The sequence below is a fragment of the Felis catus genome, chromosome F1 (genome assembly GCF_018350175.1).
Source record: "Felis catus isolate Fca126 chromosome F1, F.catus_Fca126_mat1.0, whole genome shotgun sequence".
Taxonomy (NCBI): Eukaryota; Metazoa; Chordata; class Mammalia; order Carnivora; family Felidae; genus Felis; species Felis catus.
The window spans coordinates 50654702-50667240 of record NC_058384.1 but is presented as its reverse complement, the minus strand read 5'-3'; the positions used below and the strand labels follow the sequence as shown (position 1 = coordinate 50667240).

At 34.6% G+C, this 12539-nt stretch overlaps 1 long non-coding RNA gene across 1 annotated transcript in view; it reads left to right on the top strand.

Moving 5' to 3' along the window:
* Positions 1-1663, top strand: part of LOC123382819 — a 50450-nt gene extending 48787 nt beyond the window's left edge. Inside the window, exon 4 of the long non-coding RNA XR_006591839.1 lies at positions 567-1663. This is a non-coding gene — a long non-coding RNA (uncharacterized LOC123382819). The remainder of the gene's footprint in view (positions 1-566) is intronic.
* The last annotated feature ends 10876 nt before the right edge of the window (positions 1664-12539 follow it).

The window sequence follows — 12539 nt, the reverse complement described above, 5'->3', positions numbered from 1 at the left end:
AAGGAGTTAATCATCTCTTTTTGATGATTTTAATCAAAAGAGACTTGCTTGGGACGCCTGGGTGGCTCATTTCGTAGAGCCGACTTTGGCTCAGGTCATGTAATCACGGTTTGTGAGTTTGAGCCCCACATCGGGGTCTGTGCTGATGGCTCAGATCCTGGAGCCTGCTTTGGATTCTGTGTCTCCCTCTCTCCCTGCCCCTTCCCTGCTAGTGCTCTGTCTCTCTCTCTCAAAAATAAATAAACATTAAAAGAGAAAGAGAGAGACATGCTTAACAGAAGGAAATAAAAGAGCTGGTGGACAAAGTCCCATGGCATTTGCATATTTTAAAAATTATTATATTTTTTTAATATTGTATTAGATTTTCAAAACCTACAATACTTCTGTATCCAAAGGCAAGTCATAGAATCCAAAGACAAAGGCATCTGGATACTGTTTTTTAAATTGTCTTATTCATGACCATCCTGTTATGGTTTAATAAACTGAAGCAAATTTTGCATCAATCCCACATGCACATTAGAAATGACTAATGAGGACATTTTTTGTTTGTTTGTTTGAATTTATAGAAACCACACTTAAGGCAAAAAGACCTCATCATCTCCAGTCTCAAGAGCAGCAAAAGAAAATCTTTAAAAACATTTCCTTGTGAACCTGCTGCATCTACTTTCTCCACCAATCTTGGCTCACCTGTGGTGGGATGATTTCATTCTACCTGGAGGAGGTGTTCTGATTAGCCATCCATGGTTTGAGAAAGCTCCATCCTCCTGCTGGATATGAAGGTTCTCCTCTTATGCACATCCACCTTCACACTGAAAATTCCTTGTAAGGTATCAATTTTACCTTTTTCATATTATACATGAATCCTACTATAATTTTCTTTTGAGTTTCTTTTTTTGATGTAAACCAAGACTTACTAACGTGCAAAATGTATATCAGCCAACTCTTCTATATAAAGATGTGTGTTATTTCGTGTATTGTACCCATATCTATGACAACATAGTCATAGAAATTAATATTATAACAAAGACAGTTATCTCTGGAATCTGGCCCCCTTCTGTTCATTTCTATTGTAAGCTCTTAGTTCAATTTTTTTTCTTGTCTAAATAATCATAAAAAATGATTTTAACTATTTTCCGTATTGTGTATATTTCCTTACTGTAATCCCTAGGGAACTTCTTGAAAGTCTGCTCAAATAATGACAAGTTTCCACCATACTTTAGAGGGAGACAAAACCCTTTGGCCCAATAGGTGCATGATATTTGTCTACATTTGATATAATAAGCTTCTCTACATTTATGAAGCAACCTAAATTGCTTAATAACCTGGGGTCATGCTACTAATTGCTTCCACCATCATGCCGTTCTTCATGCTTTTCTCCAAAGAAATCATTGATGTCACATTTAGTCATTTCCTTACCTCCACCTTTTCAAATACTGTATATTCTAAAAAGGTAACGACACCCCCCCTCTATGAAGTTTCCCTAAGTAACTAGAATTGCTCTCTTCATCAGTGCTCTGATAGTACTTAATTTATAGCTCTCTAAAGCCCCTCATCACTTTTTACTGTCTTTGAGTTATTTGTGTTCATGTTTTACTTCTCCCAATAGACACATATTTGAGAACCAGAATAATTTATTTATGATTGAATCACCCACAGAGCACAGTGCAACATCTTATACAGAGTGAGATCTTTGTAACCTTTTTTTTTCTTTGAGGGGAGGTGGCATTAATGGATTATGCTTAATATATCCAGCCTAAAGTAAGATCATTAAAGTAGAGAAGTAAAGAAGAAGAAAAGTAGTTCAAGAAAAAACTGTTCAACATTTCAAAAATAGCTTAAAGGGCATATAAGATAACAACTGATGAACATTTCATTTAGCAATTTTTAGTTCACTTATTGATATATCTAGAAGTCTAAATACAGTGGACAGGACATCAGAAGGGCTGACATTATACTGAACATTTATTATGTACCAGGTCCTTTCAAGAACTCTAATTAGGTTAATTCTCACTAGAAGCATGTGAGCTTGGCATTACTCCCCCCACCCTTTTTTTTTGATACGTATACTGAGGCATGGTGAATTAGAATAATTTATTTAAGGTTACATAGCCATTATGAGAAGGAACCAAATCCAGGTATTTTTTTTTCAGGCTCTAGAACACACCCTTATAGGTAATGCAGCCAATGTCTGCCTGAGTATAAAAATATGTTTTCCCACAACAACTTTTCATGATACAGACAATAATTAGGTTGACTTGGAAAAATTATAACAATAACTATTCATAGGAGCATAAAAACAATTTTAAGAAAAGTGTCAGGAAAGATATGAAAAGTAAAAATTCACAAACGAAGCAATAACATTGACACTGAAGTATATTTGCTGACAAATTAAAGAGGATAATGAAAAAATATATGAAATAATTATTGAGGAATCTATTTGCGTATGCAGTTTTCTAAAGACAAACAAAGACTAAGTGGGCTCTTCTCAGGTGGACTCAAAAGTCTTCAACCTGTGGAAAGTTGAATGAGCTTGCTTTCTTGATGAAACTGGAATCAGAGTTTCCAAATAATCAGACATAGATTCATTTCACCAGATTAAAGTTTTTTATAAAGAAAATTATATTTTTGTGCACTTGCCGCACCATTGACACACACAAAACAAAAAAGCTCTGTCTTAGTCCACTCAGACTGTCATAACTGTAACAGAAGTACCATAGACTGGGTGGCTTGAAAAACTCATTTCTCATAATTCTCAAGGTTGGAAAGTCCAAGATTCAGCCATCCACAGATATGGTGCCTGGTGAAGAACTACTTCCTGGTTCACGAATAGTAATTTTGTCACTGTGTACCTACATGGCAGAATGAGTGAGAGAGCTCTTGTGGATCTTTTTTTATAAAGGTGTTAATTGCATCCATGAGGGAGCCACCCTCATGACCTAATAGCCTCCCAAAGGTCCCACATCCTAATACTGACACTTTGAGAATTGGGGTTCAACATATGGATATTGGGAGGATACAAACTTTCAGGTGATAACATCTTGCAAAATAAATCTCTGTTTGCTTTCTGTCTACCTGATTGACAATTGATAAAGAAAGAAAAGAGATGGAAATGCAAGATGTCTAAAGAAAATCTTGAAATTTTATAAAATATACATACACACACACACACACAGATACATACATACTACTTAGGGTATCTATCCAAACTATTCATTTCCAATGGGTTATTGTTAGTATGAATTTCTGCTGTAGGAAGGTTGTTGAAGTATTTGTGTGTAACTTTTTGATGAATAAATACACTAAAGAGTACAGGAGAAGCAATATTCATTGGCCGTAGGCACTAAGAAGAATAAGACTTTGTAGAAAAATTTAAAAAAACTAATAAAACTGCCTAAAATCAGTCATTTCTTTCATTATCTCCATGCACTGGAAATTTTAAGTAATGTCAATGACACAGCATTTCCCTGTGAAGTTTTTTTTTTCTATAAAATCAAGATAATCATGCAGTTATCATTGTTTTAATAATGTGATAACAATTCTAATTCCTAATTTGCTCAATTCTATTACTCCCTTAAATAATCTATGTATTCTACATAAAAGTTAATTCTGAGAACTCTCAGTTACATGGTCAAACTCTACTCAAGCAGTTCAGCTAAGAATTAAGTTTCAAAAATTTAGTGATAGTGGTTCATAATAAATCAAACTGATTTTGAGTGCCAGTCTTGTCTACAGCTACCATATAATTATATATTCTTCCCTTTAATAGTAGATTTACAATAAACCATGAAAGAACAGTGATTGTAAACAGGCAGAAACAAAATTATTACATCTATTGTCACTCTATGTGCAAATTTTTGCCTAAACTTGGCAGAAGAATTTCACCAGGAGCTTTTCCTCTGGTGCATTTTCCTTTTTTCCAAAAATTACGTGAATGCAAAACACAACTGATAAAGAACCGCTATTTAAAATTACAAAGAACTTATAAGGTTAACAACATGAAAATAAACTCAATTAAAAAATGGCCAGACTTCTTAACAGACACCTCACCAAGAAGATATGTAGATGGCAAATAAACACATGGAAAGATGCTCCACATCACATGTCATCAGGGAAATGCAAATTAGAACAATGAGATGCCCTTGCACACTTATTGGAATGTCCAAAATCCAGAGCATTCATAACACCCAATGCTGGAAAGGATGTTGAGGAACAGGAAGTCTTATCCTGCTTATAGGAATGCACAATGGGGCAGCCACATTGAAAGACAGTTTAGCAGTTTCTTACAAAACTAAACACACTTTTACTGTATGATCCAGCTATCATGCTCCTTGGTACTTACCCAGAGGAGTTAAAAACATAACAACACAAAATCTGCACATGGATGTTTATTGCAACCATATTCATAATTGCCCAAGCAATTGCCAAAGCAACCAAGATGTACATCCGTAGCTGAATGGGTAATGCACTTCTCGTACATCAAACAATGGAACATTGTCCAGTTCTTAAAAAATAATGAACTATAAGTCATGAAAATATATGGAAGAAACCTAAATACATATTACAAAGTGGAAAAAAAAACAATTTGAAAAGGCTACATACTGCATAATTCCAACTATATGACATTCTGGAAAAGACAAAACTATGGAGATAGTAAAAGGATGTAAAATAGGCCGAGCACAGAGGATTTTAAGGGTAGTGAAAACGCTCTGCATGATCCAAAATGATGGACACATGTGTTTATGTTGGTCTGAGTCTATTTATCAGTGATGGTATTGCTAGGAATGTATGAAGCACTCTCCTAGACCTGTACTCCTTACTTGCAGTGAACCACCTTAGACATTTCCCCAACCAAAGTCAATGTTGTGGATGGACCAACACATGTAGTATAGATGTACCTCAGCAACAATCATCAGGAACTTTGAAAGAACAAGAATTTTTACTGGCAAGTCCTAAAGAATACAGAGAAAGGTCAGAAAGATGGAATGAACCTGGGGTTCTGCCTTTAGTGGGGTCAAGCGTAGGGTGCCTAGGGTATCGGGTTCATTCTTTTTGGTCAATTTAACATAAGAGAAAAAAAATAAAACATGAGGAAGAATTAAAACATGGGAAGGGAAAAGCAGGGTCATTCAAGTGGTCAGTTAGGTCACCGAGGGTTTTCCAAAAGAGGAAAATCATGGGTGAGTCGGCCTGGCCTTTAATCCAGTTGTGTGGCTGGCAATAGTTTATCTGAGATACATGTTTTTTGAAAAGAATGCCTTGGCAATCAAAAGCTTAATGTTAGGCACTTACATTGCAATCAGAAAATCTAGTTGTCAGGCACTTACACTATATGTATGTCACTGAATAACTGTCCTAACCTATAGAATGTATAACACAGAGAGTAAACCTTAACCTAAAGTATGGACTTTGGGTGACGATGATGTGTCAGTGCAAGTTTTATCACTTTTAACAAATGTATCATTCCAGTCTGGGATGTTGACAGTGAAGGAGGCTGTGGCTACTTGAAGCAGAGCCAGGGGAATATGGGAATTCTCTGAACTTTCTGCTCAATTTTGCTGTGACTGTAAACAGCTCTAAAAAGTAAATTCTATTTTAAAAAAGGAAAAAATTACATTCATGTAACTAAAAAAATGTTTGTTTTTATTGACTTGTTTATACATACAAATTTTTATAAAATTTTTACTATGTCTTTTATAGCTATTATTAGTATTCATTTCATGAATAATAAATTTCAAAATCTTACAGTATAGAGAAGAACATATTTAAAAATGATCTGTTGCAGGTGTTAAATTTTATATCAGAATACAACCGTTGGTACTTTGCCCCAAGGCGGCCTTCTTAAAGTCATCCATTCCTCAAAAAGCTAACGCCTTGCTTTGAATCAAATGAATATACCTGAAATTTATGTCCATTTAAGGTAATTTTTTTTGCTGCTCCCACCAGTCTACCAGAAATATTTATGCTACTTTAAAGAAATTTTAGAGGCTGTGTCTCGAATATTTTAAAGAAATAGTTTAAGAACAACAATCTAGTAAATTTACACATGAAAACATTTTTCCCCTTAGATTTTTAGTTTGTCAGGGTTACTTAAAGGTATTGATGCAGATTATAATTGTATGGGTGCTCCCCAAAGCTGTTCTGTGGCATCCTGCTGAAGTTCGGGCTCTTTATCTCAATGTCCCCCAATATTAAACAGCTTTCTTGTTATAACTGAAAACAGAAATGTATGAAATACTTTAGCTCATTGCACAAGGTAATAACATAGTAATGGCATTTATTTTTCACAAGGAGCTTTTTGATAGCACTTATTAGAGAAATCTGATTTTATGGTATCAAGGCAAGTGCGTTTTCTTCTAAGTGCGTACGAGACTGAAATATGCAACCATCTGTCTGCCGAGCAATGTAGAGGCAGTGAATCCAAAGGTGCATAAGACGTTTATTAATGAATCTGAAAAGGAAGTAAGAGAAAGAAGAAATTTAAATAACTTTTACCTGATTTCCTACTCTCTATATTTACACACTTTTTCAAACCTCGTTTTGGCTAGATTATTTGCTACTGATTTTGTATTTATGTATTTCTGCTGGTGAGTGCATGAAAATAAAACATTTCATTTATTCACAGAAAGGACTCAGAATCTGTATCAAGTGTATGTTACAGCATCCCCTGCAGGGACTCATTAAGGATAAAAAACTCTCTGTCAAGGAGCAATCTTTCTTTGCATAGATATGACTTATATATATAATTTTAGCTGCTATTGTAGGCATTTATCATTCACCTTTTTTCCCATTTTGTTTGATAAATAAAACTTCTAAAATATTTTAATTGGTTCTGAGAATAATTGTGTTTAAATATCAATAAAGAAATAGATATCCAAAAGTACTGCATGCATTTGCAAATGTGTTTTTCTAAATATATCACTAGAACCCAGGAAGAAGAGAGAAATACAGTTTATAACTGCTACTAAAATAAAGTCAATTTTATCTTTGTTTTTGTTACTATTTAATTTGGCTAGTTTTCTTTTTTTTTTTTTTCTCCTTAATGTTTCTAAGGTTTTCTTACCACTCAGACTGTGAATTTGTAGGTTATTCTGAAGGGGATTTAATTATTATGTTTTCCAACAGAGAAGAGTGGAGTTCTTTCTTACTGGTATTCTTTTTGCAACTCAAAGAATTTAACACATCTGTTATGTGAATATGGAATTGTGTATCTGATTAGAGGCACCTGGGTGGCTCAGTCGGTTAAGTGTCCAACTATGGATTTTGGTTCAGGACATGATCTCACAGTTCATGGGTTCAAGCCCCATGTCAGGCTCTGCACTGACAGTATGGAACCTGCACAGGATTCTCTCTCTCTCTCTCTCTCTCTCTCTCTCTCTGCCCCTCCCTCGCTGGCATGCTCTCTCTCAAAATAAATAAATTTAAAAAAATTGTGTATCTGATTTAAAATACTTGATTATTGGCGTGTTTGGGTGGCTTAGATGGTTAAGCATCTGATTCATGGTTTTGGCTCAGGTAATAACCTCATGGTTCGTTAGTTCAAGCCCCACATCTGGCTCTGCACTGACAGGATGGAGCCTGTTTGAGATTCTCTGTCTCCCTCTTTCTGTGCCCTTCCCCCTCTCACTCTCTGTCTCTCAAAATAAAACCTTAAAAAAATACCTAATTATCATTCATACAGAGTAAAAATATAATGTTTTTAGAATTGATTTGCCATTATGCTTATTTTTGTGTTGTGCATTAGTTCTAAATTCATCATTACAAAATTGTTGAAATGGAAGAATTTTTGCAAGCAAAAATGGAAATGTAGAAAAATGGAAATTGTAGAGAAAATAGTTTATTAAAGACAGAATTGGGATATTCTTGGGGTATGTAGCGCTGAAAAAGAGAAATTTAGGGGCATCTGGGTGGCTCAGTTGGCTGAGATCCTGACTTCAGCTCAGGTCATGATCTTTTCCTTTGTGAGTTAGAGCTCCATATCGCGCTGGCTGCTGTCGGCACAGAGCCGGCTTCAGATCCTCTGCCCCCTCTCTCTGCCACTTCCCCGCTTGCACTCACTCAAAAATAAATAAAACATTTTTAAAAAAGAAAATAAAAAGGGAAATATACAATAATATATACACACACATTTTATATCGTTCCTACAAAAACACATCGTGTGTGTGCAGCAGGGAGGGTGTCTGTCTTTCAACAAGCATTGACCTACATTCTATAAGCAAGACAGTTTGAAGCAAGTAAACATTTTGTAAATGAATCATGCTATTTAGTGAACTCATTTGCTATAGTACATTTTACAAATCTGCTGTGGATCTTATTTATTGGATATGATTCTGTTACTAAAATTTAATTTAAAAAGTATGAGACTTTTTGAAAAATTTTAGCTAGACTAGTTTCACACATTAGAATAAATATCTCCTTAATTTTCATTTCCTATGATATAATCCCAGGGCAAGGCGCACATAGAACACACCATACCAAAATGGTAAAATTTATTCAAAATGGAATGGATTAGTCAAGAATCATGTGTCTTCACTGAAATGGCAAATGTACTCCTGATATGGCTAAACTCCATAAGTTGACATACTAACTCCTATTCAATACCCAACAGGTCAATTAACAGATTTTTCTTTTATGCTGCCCTGAGAGTTTATAAAATTTAAAATAGATTTTAAATATTCTGTGCACATGGTGATGCAAGTATATTACTGTGAAAACCATGTTGAATAAATATCCAACATTAATTAAATTAACCCTCTATAGGTAAGGTTACAATTTTGCATATATAAAGAAAGAAACTGTAATATTTTCAACACTCAAAAATTTCTATTCATTCCTCAGTTAATTTTTTCCCATTTAAACAGTAAATTTCAATTTGTGTTTTCATCTTGGTATTACTCCTAGAATAATTGGTACTTTGTCATAGTTATTCTGCTGGCAATAATTAGAAACACATAACTATTTATCAAGTTCTTACAAAACAAGAGGAAATGTATTTTACAAATTGCCAATTTCAATATTTTAATTATTTTCTGAAGAGATTTTTAAAAATAGTACACGTGGGGGCGCCTGGGTGGCGCAGTCGGTTAGGCGTCCGACTTCAGCCAGGTCACGATCTCGCGGTCCGGGAGTTCGAGCCCCGCGTCAGGCTCTGGGCTGATGGCCCAGAGCCTGGAGCCTGTTTCCGATTCTGTGTCTCCCTCTCTCTCTGCCCCTCCCCCGTTCATGCTCTGTCTCTCTCTGTCCCAAAAATAATAAATAATAAAAAAAACGTTGAAAAAAAATAGTACACATGTGGACATGTTTCTGTGAAAAGCAGTTGAGAAATATATACTTTCTTTAGACATTTTCTATTTTAAGGATAAAAAGAGAGTTAAGTACTTTAGAAATAATAGTTTAAATATCTAGCATTTAAAATAATAAATCACCCTAGGGTGCCTGGGAGGCTAAGTAGGTTAAGCATCTGACTTCGGCTCCTGTCATGCTCTCAGAATTCACCAGTTCAAGCCCCCGTCGGGCTCTGTGCTGACAGCTCAGAGACTGGAGCCTGCTTCAGATTCTGTGTGTGTGTCTCTCTCTGCCCCTTCCCAACTTGCACTTTGTTTCTCTCTCTCCCTCTCTTAAAAATAAATAAAAATTAAAAATAATAATAATAAATTACCCTAAAATCACATTCATGTTTGGAATCCAATGACAGTATATACTTTTAAGTCACCAACAGGTGTAAAATAACTCATAACAATAGTCAGTATTTCAGAACACCTTCTGTGAATGTTCCCCATGTTTTTGACTAACTTTGGTAAGTTAATTATTCATTTCTTCTTTTAAATGTTCAGAAACACATCTAGATTTTCACATATTTGAATAATATTCTGTGAACATCTGAGAGCACTGTTAACATTTTGGAGTTCTTCCTCTCAGGAAATAGCATTACAAAAAAACCCAAGTATGTGGTGGATAGCATTGTGAAAATTGTGCCTCTGTAGTTAAAATTGCTGAAACCTCATCAAGTTTTTAAGCTGGCCACACATCACAGTCAGATAAACTCTGATTTTCTGCCCCTGCAATTTCATCATGTCCATCTGAACATTAATGAAACTGAAGAACGTCTCTTAAAAAAAAAAAGTCCATTTTTGTGCAAGTATCTTGAAAAATGGCATCAGTAAAGGTTAATTTTACATGAATTTACACAATGTGTACACGTCTTGAAATCAAAAGCGGAATGTTGTTTCTTCCATGTTTTTCACATCTGAATTCTAAATCTCTAAAACACTGTGTTTAAAAATTTTTTAATAATGGCAGACTGATTACACCATTTATCCATTCATTCGACACAGAGTTTTGGAACACTGACTATGTGCAGGTAGGTGATTACCAGGGGTATAGCAATAGAGGGAAAAATCCAGACAAGAACCTTAACCCTTAACCTTTTTACAAGTTAAAAATCTAAAGTTGTGATCAATTATAAGATTAATAAATTAAATAGCAACAGTCTTCACATTTTGAGCACACATAGTTTCTACACTAACCTAAACATTTCGTTATGATTGTAGATAATTGCAAAGGATATAGCTTTGCTCTTTATAAATCTTATCAATATTTTGTCAAAAACTGCAAAGGGTCTAAGATTTTACTCTATTTGCAAGCTGACACGTTAGCATGGCAACGTTCTATGGATGCTGGCAGAAGAAAGACATGAGTGTCCTGAGTCAAAGACAAAGGATCTTCATTATTTTTGGCTGAGAAGAAAGCCCAAGCTTCAAGTTTGTAAATCCCGTGAGGGTTATGTGGGGGTTGAGGGGGCTGGTAAATGCTGTACACACAGCTGAGAAACTGTGACCTTAGGAAATCCCCAATGTTGTAAGAGTGGGCTAGGAAACTGCCCAATGAGTGCTCTGGAGGGAGATGTTATCTTTATTATACTGTTCCAAACACCAGTGTGACCTCTGTGCTAGAAGGAGATACTGTGTGCATCTTCAAGGTTATTCGCTACACAGACTGATTTGGAAAGAGAGTCTGGGACAAAAGCTGTTACAAAAGGTATAGAATTGTTTTACTATAATGTACAGAATCATTGTACTATAACATTACAATAAAATTATTGCAATACTTCTAAACTATCCAATGGAATCTAAAAACCATTATGATTGTATAGCTATTATCGCCCTTTTTTTGCATTGGATTCAAATTTCCAATTATGTGCCCATCAGTATATTATTTATCATGTTTTGTGCAAAACATTATGTAAATTGAAATTTAATTATTTTGTCCATTGTACATAAGACTACCATTTAGTTCTGCATTCAGGTATCTTATAATTATTAGTAGTATGCAATTTATCAAAATAATAAATTTGTTACAAATAAAATATAAATATAAAATAACAAATGCAGTATAAAATTTAAATAAACTGAAGTTTAACCAAAAGTATAATTTTATTAAATTAATTTTATAAAGTTTCTTTTTAAGTAAAATTAAGTTTAAATGTTAAAAATCATTGTTCATATAAATAAATAGATGAGGATATATTACTTTCATTACAGAGATGTCACTGAGTTATTTGATTTTTTTAATTGTATGCAAAATTAATATAGTGATAAATCAATAAATTTACCTTTATGAGATATTAGCTAACAATTAAATGAGGTCTTCTTCAATTTGTTAAAAGCAAAGATTTGAAAATCAACTGGCTTGCAAAAAAAAAATTGTTAGCATGCCAACAGAATCATTCATGACCCAATTTCTGGGAAGTCCACCAAAAATGATTTAGCAAGTGTTATCAACTGACTATTAATTACATCTGTTATTTTTTCACCTAGAGACATGTTATTTAATCTTATGTACTCAGAAAGGGTTATGGAAATTGGAATACTTTTCATTCTAATTTACATTTGCCAATGCAATATTTGTTAATAATTTTTTGATCCCCTCACACAACCCAATTAAGACAGCCGGTCTTCATTGTTAAACTAATTAAGCAAATCACAGTTGGTTTCTGTCAGAATAAAAGCCTACCTTCATTGTATAGTTCAAATACATATGCTAATCCAAAGTTCAAGATATATTATGAAACCACTGTGAAAACTAATTGGCATGTGGCCACAATATCATTGCATTATTTGTTAATAACCAAGAGAAAGCATTAAGCATTCCATAAAATGTTACTTACCCTTTGAAATAAATTAGGACTTCCCATAGTACCTAATATGAATATGCTATGCGTGCTTGAAAAGAATGCCTTTCTGTGTGTTGGGTGAGGTGCTTGTTTTGGTCAGTCCAGGCAGCTAGAACACAATACCATAGTCTGGGGCGGGGGAGGGGGGGGGCTTCAACAACAAATGTGTAACGAAGGCACATGCTCTGGTGAGAGCATTCTTCCTGGTTTCCAGAAGATCTCTCTATACCCTCGTGTGGCAGATTTTAATTGCTTTTTGATGTGCCTTGTAACTTTTTTCTTGATATCTGGACATGATGTACTAGGTAAAACGCCCCCTGATTATGTCTTAGTCTTGAGGTGAGCCTATGCCGCTGGATGGTGTGAACTT